This window comes from Pollachius pollachius, assembly GCF_949987615.1.
Source record: "Pollachius pollachius genome assembly, chromosome: 20".
In the NCBI taxonomy this organism is placed as follows: Eukaryota; Metazoa; Chordata; class Actinopteri; order Gadiformes; family Gadidae; genus Pollachius; species Pollachius pollachius.
In genome coordinates, this window is record NC_136953.1 from 5023083 (window position 1) to 5033448 (window position 10366).

General features: G+C 48.3%; 1 protein-coding gene across 1 annotated transcript in view; it reads left to right on the top strand.

Annotated features, from left to right (window-relative positions):
* The first annotated feature begins 7604 nt into the window (after positions 1 to 7604).
* Positions 7605 to 10366, top strand: part of slc8a4b (solute carrier family 8 member 4b) — a 98584-nt gene continuing 95822 nt past the window's right edge. Inside the window, 1 exon segment of the mRNA XM_079757550.1 lies at positions 7605 to 7898. The gene's annotated coding sequence lies outside the window, so the exon portion shown is untranslated.

Genomic DNA, 10366 nt, shown 5'->3' on the forward strand with positions numbered 1-10366 from the left:
AGGGTAAAAACACCTGTTATCCTCATCCAGCTTGTTAGCGTTGCCTTAAAGGCTTCCGTTGTTAGGCCGTTGTGGCGTTGCTAGCGCTCTCCGCAGCTTTGCTATGGTTCAGGCATCGGTTGTAGCGCTGGCAAGCCCAGATAATGCGCTCATCGCCATAGAAACTGGGTTATAAAAAGAAAAAAAATGGTGATGTTTTCTCTTGAAGATTTCTCTGAGGTTGGTGTATAGCAGTACAGTAGGGAGAAATAGACCACACACACACACATGCGTGCGCACACACACACGTGCACACACACACTCACACACGTATGCACAGTGGGGGATGGGGTAAGCGGGAATCCAGAAGGCTTTGATGCTGAGCAGAGGATGACTAGAAGCAGACTTGGAAGAAGGAAGAACCACAGTAATGGAGGATGGACATATCCCATGCACTGGGCCACTGAAACAGCTAATAACCAGCCACAGATGGACACTTTGCTCAACTTCCTTTCACAATGTGCAGCTTCAGTTGAGATGTCATGACGACCTCTGAAATTAATGTTTGATTTGATTCGATTGATTTGACAAAATGTGACATGGATGTCAATCAAAAAAATGTACTCACTGTAAGTCGCTTCGGATAAAAGCATCTGCTCAATGCCCTAAAATGTACATTCAGGGCCTGAATGTAATGTAAATGTCAATTTGGTTATTTATTTACAAATGCTACATATGTTGCTAGAGGCTGATTCAGACCAAATCAGATGAGCGGTGAAATCCACTCAACCCCTGTTCAACGCTTCATTTGGATGGGGGGGGGGAGAGAGAGTGAGTTTAAGCTGTTGCAGTGGGGGCCGCCCCAAAAACCGTCTGCAGCCTGTGACAAAAAGTTGAAACAGAATCGACTTTCGGTAACGCCACCCGACGTCATGCTGCGCTGGCCAATCACGTAAGCCAGCGATCAGAGCGGAAGACGCCCACAGGAAGAAGAACAATCTTCACCATGTAACGTTAGCATTGTAGCATTCTGCTGTTTGCAGAGCAGTGTGACGATGGAAGAGAAACTGATGGCCGCCGTGTTGTCCTTTCCAGAGCAGTACGACCCTAGCCTGGCGTAGCCAGACTAACACTCAAACGCGTATTAGCCTGGGACCTCTCAGTTCGATTTAGATTTCTGGAGGCGTTTAGACGGGTACGCCCAGCCCGTTCTGCCGGCGATTTGAATTCGTCCTGCAGCAGGGCTAGAGAGGAGCAATACTTTTCTTCCTGTTTCCGATCCGCTTTCACTGGAGCCAATAACCAAGCTGGCTTTCCCCCCTGGCACGCTATTGGCTGGTTTAACACAATGACGACAGGGAAGCGTTGAGCTGATTTTTTGAAGGACTATCCAATTGCGTACAGATTCATTTGAACTACACCCGTCGATCACGCATCTTGTGCTGAAGAAGAAGATAGCGGCTTCCCCAGACCAAAGTGCACTCTACGATTGAGCATTGTCTAGCAATAGCCATGCTAGGAGGAGTTACCAACGGACACAAACATAAATGCCTGCGGACGCAATTGGATAGACCTACAACCAATCAGAGCAACGAATCATGTCACGTCTCTTGAAAATGTCAAAAGACATCCTTCTTCTGCATGAATGCTTCCAGTGCCGTTAGTTGTTCTTCTTTTAGGGAAAACAAACTGTCAAGGTTGTTTAACTCTGATGCTTGTTCACCTGCGGCAGCCATCTTGTTTGCAAAAGTCGCTTCTCTCCCCGTCATGGTATAAACCCCACCCGTTATCAGCTAAAAGGTTTCTGATTGGATCATCAGGATTTCTGGAGCTCAGAAATCATTTTCAAAAGGAGGGTATCCAGACTATTCTGGCTGAGAAACATGAAACAAACTCCCAGAATTAATCTGTGTCCCAGGCTAGTACAACCCTGCCTTGAGGAAGGGATCAGAGTTCGCAACAAGATGTCAAACAAATAGGTCAATGGACTGAGACTCGACATCTTCGCAGCAGTGAGCGTTTATCACTACAGTGGCGGATTTGGTCTATATGCAGCAGTATGGCTTCAGAAATACTAATACTTGGTTCAGATAATTATTAAATTATCGCATTGTTGTATGCTTAGTTTTAAAACATCAGAATCATCTCTCGTAACTTATATTTCTTCTATAAACTAAATTATTAAACATTGAATAAAAACGCCATAAATTCCCTACAATATTCCTATACAGGTGTATCCATGACCACAAGTCTAGCCAGCAACCAAACTTCAGATTCCAACATCGCTGCGCCGCCTCTTCCCCCCAGCTGAGGTCCAGGGAGGTGGTGACCTTTAGAGTGATTTAGACGCTCTACACACCAGAAGGATTTAATTGAGCTTCCAAGTGACTTCAAGACGACCGGGAGGGACCATCAAGCATCGGTGTGTCCCCCGGTCAGGGTGTATTGGTGTAACGATGGCCTGTTATACGCCAATGAGACAGGGGGCCCTATCTTGCATCCGGCGCAATTGACTTTCTCACTGGCGCATGTGTCGTTGCTAGTTTGCAACTGGCGCAGAGCGTTCTTTTCCCTCCTGCGCCACGCGTCGGTAAATTAGGGAATAATCTTGCGCCCCAAGGGGCGGTTCGGCGAAAGGAGGAGGCGTGTTCTGGCGCAAACGTTCCCTGGTGCTATTTAGAAGTTTCAGAGACCACTTGCGCCACAAACCAGGAAATACCTGGTTTAAAGTCAGTGGCGCGTTGTTCAGATGCTATTTTAAGGGCGCATGCATAATGTTGCTTGTGCACCTCGCGCATACACTTTGCTTCTCTCATCTACCTAGCCACACATTCTTTGTAAATTATTTAGGGAAGAACAGCTGATACAGCGGTAATAAGTTGTACTTTTAAATCAATGCATCTGCAAACACCATACAGCAAACACATATTTTCTTAACACAAACATCGTCTACATGGCCATAACTTTTAGGATTGATGAGTATTTGATCGTGAGAAAACATTGTTTTACCGCGAGTGAGTGTTGAAAATAATGAATGAATGCGGGCGCGCGTGTGTGTATGTGCAAAAGAATGAATGAATGCGGGCGCGCGTGTGTGTATGTGTAAAAATAATTGATGAATGCGGGCGCGCGTGTGTGCGTCCATCTGTTTAAACACACGCAAACTAAACACGTAACGCATAATTCAGTCCATGGCAATGTTTATTAACGGGGGGACACATGCATATTAGGAACACATGTCGATAACGATAATGCATACAATACTGATAAGAAACGTTGTTTATAATGTATTGCGTATATCATTAAATAGAACCACAGTTACCGCATATCATATGTGTATTAAGTTTTCTTTGCTGAAATTCATTTGAGGACTCAGTATTTCTGAAGTTATGGAAGAAAACCTTATTCCATGTGTGAATTAGGCCATATTATTTGGCCATAAACTGAGCCATTTGAAGTTTGAAATTCATGTGCATCTGTCTCATCGGACACTGCAGACGCACTGTCAAAATTCTCGTCAGATGCAAATGCGCTCATGGCTCTTAAAGGGGATGGGAGCTGACACTCTCATTACTTTATGCACGTTACGCCCAAACCACACCTACGGGTAATTAGGCTACTTCAGACTAACACTTTTTAGATTTGCGCCGGGCGCAAGAGTCATTTTTGCGCCGGTAAAATAGCGACATCCCATAGAACCACCCACAAAGCTACTTGCGCTTGGCGCTTCTCACTTGCGTTTCAGACCGTTAAAATAAGGCCCAGGGAAACAGATACCTGTAAGGATGTCTAGGGGTTAGGCTGTGGACTCGGGGGATCGAACACGCTGCCTTCAGGCAGGGGGTCGTCTGCATCTGTCATTCCTGACTTCAGTGTATTATTATTTGATTGCAAACGTTGTCGTTTTTTCACCTGCTGTCTAGCAACAACTAGTTGTTCAAGCCTGTTAGAAAAACTACAACACCATACCGGATCTAGCTACACCGGAAACAAAACAACAAGCACGCCGCACAAACTTCTTGGGGCATGCAAGGATATGGAGCGGGTGAAAAACTCCTCAAAAAAGTGTGTGTGTTGTTTGTGTGTCACTCTGTTTGAGCCTGCACGAGAGTTCAATGTTGTCATTAGCTGTTACGTCTTTCTGACCAATCGCAGTTCAAGGCCCACCTGGGCTGTACCACTTCGGCAGGGGCCGCTCAGTTACTCCCCTCTAGACAAAATCGACTTCGTTGCGACGTTGACAGTTTGTGGGTGTTGCAGCTGTTGAGTGAGTGAGAGGTTGCGGGCGAACAGCTCAGGTGTGTAGGCGTTATTCGATAGAGCAAGAGTTTTGTTCAAAAGTTCAGTGATTGAAACAAATAAAAGCCTGGGCTATTGAAGTTTTACGGTATGCCTACCACTTTCATGCAACTACCCAATATCAAGTGGACCGGGTTGAATTCACTGCGGGTCTCTCTTCTCATATCCATCTTACCAAATATTTTTTATTACTGTCCTTCTCAACACTCTCTGATCTCACTAAAAGGATAGCAGCACGAAATCAAGGGATATTTGGAATAGAAAAGAATTTGCGATTATCGCGATTAATCGCGAGTTAACTATGACATAAAGGCGATTAATCGTGATTAAATATTTTAATCGCTTGACAGCACTATTTTATTGTAATTATAAAAAATGTAATAGTGACCGCTAAGTTTTAGGGTTCGTCCTTGAACAAATTGGATTCGAGGATTTGAGTTCTAAGTAAGAAGTCGTTGCTGCTTTGACTTTGCCTGTTCTTCTATTTTTAAATATCCTTTAGTGTAGCTTGCATTCTTTTTCAAAAGGGTTTTAAAATCATATTCTCAGGCCGTTTACAAAAGCAATGGCCTAGTTGTACCGCTCCCCCGTACGAGTGTATTTATCTCCTCACAGACGCTATTTCCAGCATGGGAAGAAATGCATGAAATTGACCAAGAACTAGTGGTGCTCTCGTCCACAGCGTATGTGTGTGGGTGTTAGCCTGTGACATTGCTCTCTGTGTGTATGTGAACGTGAGGCATTCAGCTAGGGCACGTGTGTGCGTGTGTGTGTGTGTGTGTGTGTGTGTGTGTGTGTGTGTGTGTGTGTGCTTGTGTGTGTGTTTGTGTGTGTGTGTGTCAGTGTTTGCCTTCTCCCCATGAACAACTCGATGGACTTGATTATCTTGGCCTTCTTAAGTAGATGGCTTGTTTTTGTGAGCATGTGTGTGCTGTGTTTTTGTGTGTGTGTGGGTTTGTGTTTATGTGTCTGTGTGTGTGTTTGTGTTTGTGTGTTTGTGTGTGCTTGTGTATAGGTGTATGTAAGAGAGTAGGGGAGAGATATGGCTGTAAGGAAGCATTTGATTGCATGGAGTTGTAGTGTGTGTGTGTTTGTGTGTGTGTGTGCATGCACATGTGTGTGTGTGTGTGTGTGTGTGTGTGTGTGTGTGTGTCTCTCTCTCTCTCTCTCTCTCTCTCTCTCTCTCTATACAAAGATCTATACCACGCCCTGAGGGTTAGAGAGAGAGGTTGTGGCGGCCATGCTTCTCCCGAGACAAAGCTCTGATCATCTCTGTCTAAAAGACGGATAAGAAGAACATAAACTCAGTCTTCTCTCATCCTCCATCCTCCATCCGCCTGACTCTCTTTCCTCTTCTGTTTCCTTCATTTTTGTGCTTGTAATGTTCTCATTAAGTCACGTCTTGGGACTGTTTTCTCATCTATGGTTTCTAACTCTCTCTATATCTATCTCTCCCTCCCACTCCCTCTCTCTCTCTTTCTCGCTCATTCTATTGATTTAAGCAGAAAACAAAAAAGTGGAAGGAAGTCGAACTGTTGTTTTAGTGATATCACTTAAGAAACATAAATTTATTATAAGAATTGACAACTTGGACACACTCTTGGCTATGATAATGCTTGCTTTGTCTGAGTAAAGACGGAGAAATTATTAATTAAATGTTACCAATTTGAACAACCTTCGTTTATTTTGTTGGGAAAAACTGTGTTTCATGTAGCAGTAGTGTCCCCTGTGCTCTCCATTTTATCGCCTTCTCCTCTCTTCGCCTCCCCCCCTCCCCCCCCCCTCCCTCCTCTTCTCTCCTCTCCCCTCCTCATCTCTACCCCTCTCCTCTCGCCCCCTGTCCTCCTCTCCCCTCTCATCCTCTCGTTCCGGGTCTCAGACGACCACATCACGGCACATTCACACCAGTCGTCAGAACAGTAGCACACACACACATACGCACATGCACACATGCATGCACACACAACTACACTTGCAGGCACATGCACGCACGCACGCACATGCCACACACACACACACACACACTCACACCTGTATGCACATACACACACAATCTCACATGCATGTACCCGCATGCATGCAGCTCGCACACGCACTCACATCTGCACGCACATGCATGTGCACACATGTTCATGTGCCTGCGTGCACGTGTGTACGTGCATGTGTGTGCGAGCGTGTGTGCATGTGTGTACTTGCATGTGCGTGCAGGTGCACGCACATGCACACACGCCCACCACAGCAGACTCCTATTTATTCTCTGTTTAGTCAGCAGGTGCTTACAGTGAACTCAGACACTTCTAGATCGGGGACAGCAGGGATTGAACCCGGTCCCTTTTGGCTGGGAGCCACGAGGCACGTCTCTACCGCGTCGCCGGTTGGCGTGTCAGCTTGTCGTAGCAGCATTTGGACGCTGTCTGTGTTTCGCCCACTCCTTTAATTCATTCATTGTTTATCATTCTCCGCTCATCTCTCCCCCATCTGCTCAGCCAGACACATTCCAGTAAACACTCTGGGCATCTCCTCCTCTCTTCTCCTCCTTTCGTCGTCCCATCTTCCCCTCTTCCCCTCTTACTCCTCCTCTCCTTTTCTCCTCCTCTACTCTGCTCTCCTAATTGTCCGTCCTCTCTTCTCGTCTCTTTATCCTGTTTCTTGCTCCTGCTCTTATTTTCTGCTCCTCTCCTCCTTTCTCCTCCTTTCCCATCCTCTCCTCCTCTCAGTCTCCTCTCCTTCTCTCTGCTCCTTTCTCCTCCTCCTTCTCCCTCATCTCTACTCTACTACTTCTCCCAGTCCACCTCCTCCTCTCCTCTCCTCCACACACACACACACACACATGCGCGCGTGCACACACACACACGCACACACACACACACACACACACACACACACACACACACACACACACACACACACACACACACACACACACACACACACATATACAAACACACACACACACACACACACACACACACACACACACACACACACACACACACACACATACAAACACACACACACACACACACACACACACACACACACACACACACACACACACACACACACACACACACACACCAAAGCTGGGTCTGCCTCTGTTATCCCAGCATCTCTCCTTCTAATTCCACATTCTCTCTCGCTCTCCTCCCTCCCTCCCACTCTCTCTTTCTTCCCCCCCCCCCCATCTCCGTTTCGCTCTCTCTCTCTCCGCTCGCTCTGCCTGACATTCCGCAGTCGAAAGAAGCGATGCTCGGCGCGAGAGTGTCAATCAACGGGTGACAACAAGACAGCACAGCACGCGCGCCACACTCTTGAGAGATTCTCGACCCCGTCGTGGCCGTTGGGTTCCGGGCGCACCGTGCACTGCGCGTGGACGCACCCGAGAGAGGGGAAAAGGGAGGCTGGAGTGCGCGCGCTCTTCTTGTACTGCTCGCTACTGCTTCTCCCGCCACGGCTTCTTCGGCGGAGAGGATTCGTTTTGTTTTCCGTTGAATGAACGGACGGACGGACAGACTGACGGACAAAACGAAGGAAGGATGAATCAATGAGACATTCCTTGCTACGCTGGGGTTCTCTCGCCGTAGACGCCACACCGAGCCAGTGAAAAGAAAACGACAAAGGTATGTATTCTGTTTTTTGTGTGTATTTCTCCCTCTCTCACGCTGGGGTTTGTGCGTTGGGACTGAACGTCGACGCCATGTAGTAAAGTTGAATTCGCGCAGGAAGCGCGTACGAGGTGGGGATGGATTTTTATATCTGCGTAAAAGGAGCGATGTGTGCCATGTGCGGTGCAGTGGCAGGGGGAGGGGGTACACGGGGACAGGGTTCACCGGTCAGGCAAGACCTGCTGGATCGGTGTGTGTGTGTGTGTGTGTGTGTGTGTGTATGTGTGTGTGTGTGTGTGTCTATGTGTGCACCTCGTCCGAGGTGCTGGCTGCAGCTTAACGGGACTCCGCGGAGAGAGGGTCTGGCGTGGCCTCACACACAATAACACACACAATAACACACACACACACACACACACACACACACACACACACACACACACACACACACACACACACACACACACACACACACACACACACGGGTCGATCACCACCTCTGTTCACAAAGCGAAATCAACGGGATTCACCCGTAGAGAGCTGGTACCAGTCCGGGTTTCCTTTCCACCGGTTATTCGCCCAGGTTCGCTGAAGTGTGTGGGGGATGAGAGGCCGAGAAGGGCCACCCCGTGGGTGACCACCCCCCCCCCCCCTCCGTGGGGTGTTTACCTGGAAGCCTGAGCACTAATTTACCGCGGGCCGCTTTTACGAACGTTGGGCAGCGAGGTCGTGGAGCGGCGGCCCTGGACCCAGGCTCGTGGACGTTCGAGATAAGATTAGGGTCAGGTGTGGACCCAGGGTACCCGGGTACGGACACCCCCAGCGTTATGGGATGGGACCCTCGGTCAGCGAGAGAGGAAACGATAGATAAACACTACGAGCCGGTGCGTGGCAACGTCGCGCTGCACACACACACACACACACACACACATGCAGGCACGCACGCACGCGTGCATAAACGCAAGCAGGCACACACACACACACACACTCACACACACACACACACACACACACACACACACACACACACACACACACACACACACACACACACACACACCCAGGAGGAGTTGCTTTGAACTCGGTCCAGTTTGATTAATGGAAAAACGGTGAAACCGGATTAACGCTGATAGCGATCAGGGAAACAATGATTGGAGAAAAAAAAATACAGATGTTAGCGAGGTGAACAGAACGAGGATGGGAGCACGAAACACAATGCAACCGGATTAGGGCCAGTTTAAGGTCAGAGATTTTTCTAAATGGATAATGTCGTGTGAAACGTTTGAAGAGGTTACGGGGACTGACCGTGTGTGTGTGTCTGTGTGTGTGTGTGTGTTTCTGTGTGTGTGCGTGCGTGCGTGCGTGCGTGTGTGTGTGGTATGGGCCGATTTTACAGTTTAGTGATGGCAATGGATTCAGCGCTTCGATCAGTTGAAAGCCATGCGACCCTCGTAATAATAATGCATTTAATGAAAAACTATATCCCCGAAACTATTCTTTATAATAACTATCTGCTATTTGAGCCCGTGGGCGGTTCTTTTTGGTGCTGCAAAAGGAATAGGATAGCAGGCCAACGCCTCCTACAGAAGGAGGCGAATGAAACCGCAGGGTCACAGTTTATTGAGTCAGCTCCTAACGCACGTGCACAGGCACGCACATGTACACACGCATGCACTCACACGCACGGGTACGAACGTACATACATGCACAGGCACGCACAGTACCGCGCGCACACAAGAACACACGTACACACACACACAAGCATACAGACACACACACGCGCACACACACACACACACACACACACACACACACACACACACACACCGTAAAGTCCCTAAAGTGTCTTATTTCCTCTTCTTTATAAAGGTGTGTGAATGTAAAACTCGTTCGGCCAGTTCCTTGCTCTATTACTGTTTAATTCTCTATTAGACTAACGCTTATCCATTATTCATTTTGCACACAGTTTAGAACCTAATGCATTCATGAAAACAGTTATACATTGTATGACTCAATGCCATAATCCATAAAGCAAATCCCGGGGGGGGGCATTGCCTCTATTTCAGGTGTATGATCATTTTTTAACAATGACAAAGAGATGTGCATGGATAATGTTGATCCACAAACATGGGGGGGGGGTTGGAGAGGTCACCGGTAACCCCCTATATGAGTCATCTCTCTGAGCTCACCCCCCCCCCCCCCCATGCTGTTGTTTACCAGTCCCCACCGTCCGTCCATCCGTCCGCCCCCCCCCCACCCCCCCGGCTACTGTTGTCCTCCGTCCGTCCGCTCAGAGCCACTGGAGCGGCAGACCCAGACCGGCGCCCCTGTCCCCGTCACGTGCCGCCACGTGCTCTCTTACCCGGCGGTCGCTGTGCCCATGGGTGAGGAGCTGGGGTCTTGGCCCCCAACCAGCCCGCTCGGCGACTGCCCGTTTGGCTGCAGAAGAAGACGTAGCTGACATTTGGAGAATAAGCTCATGC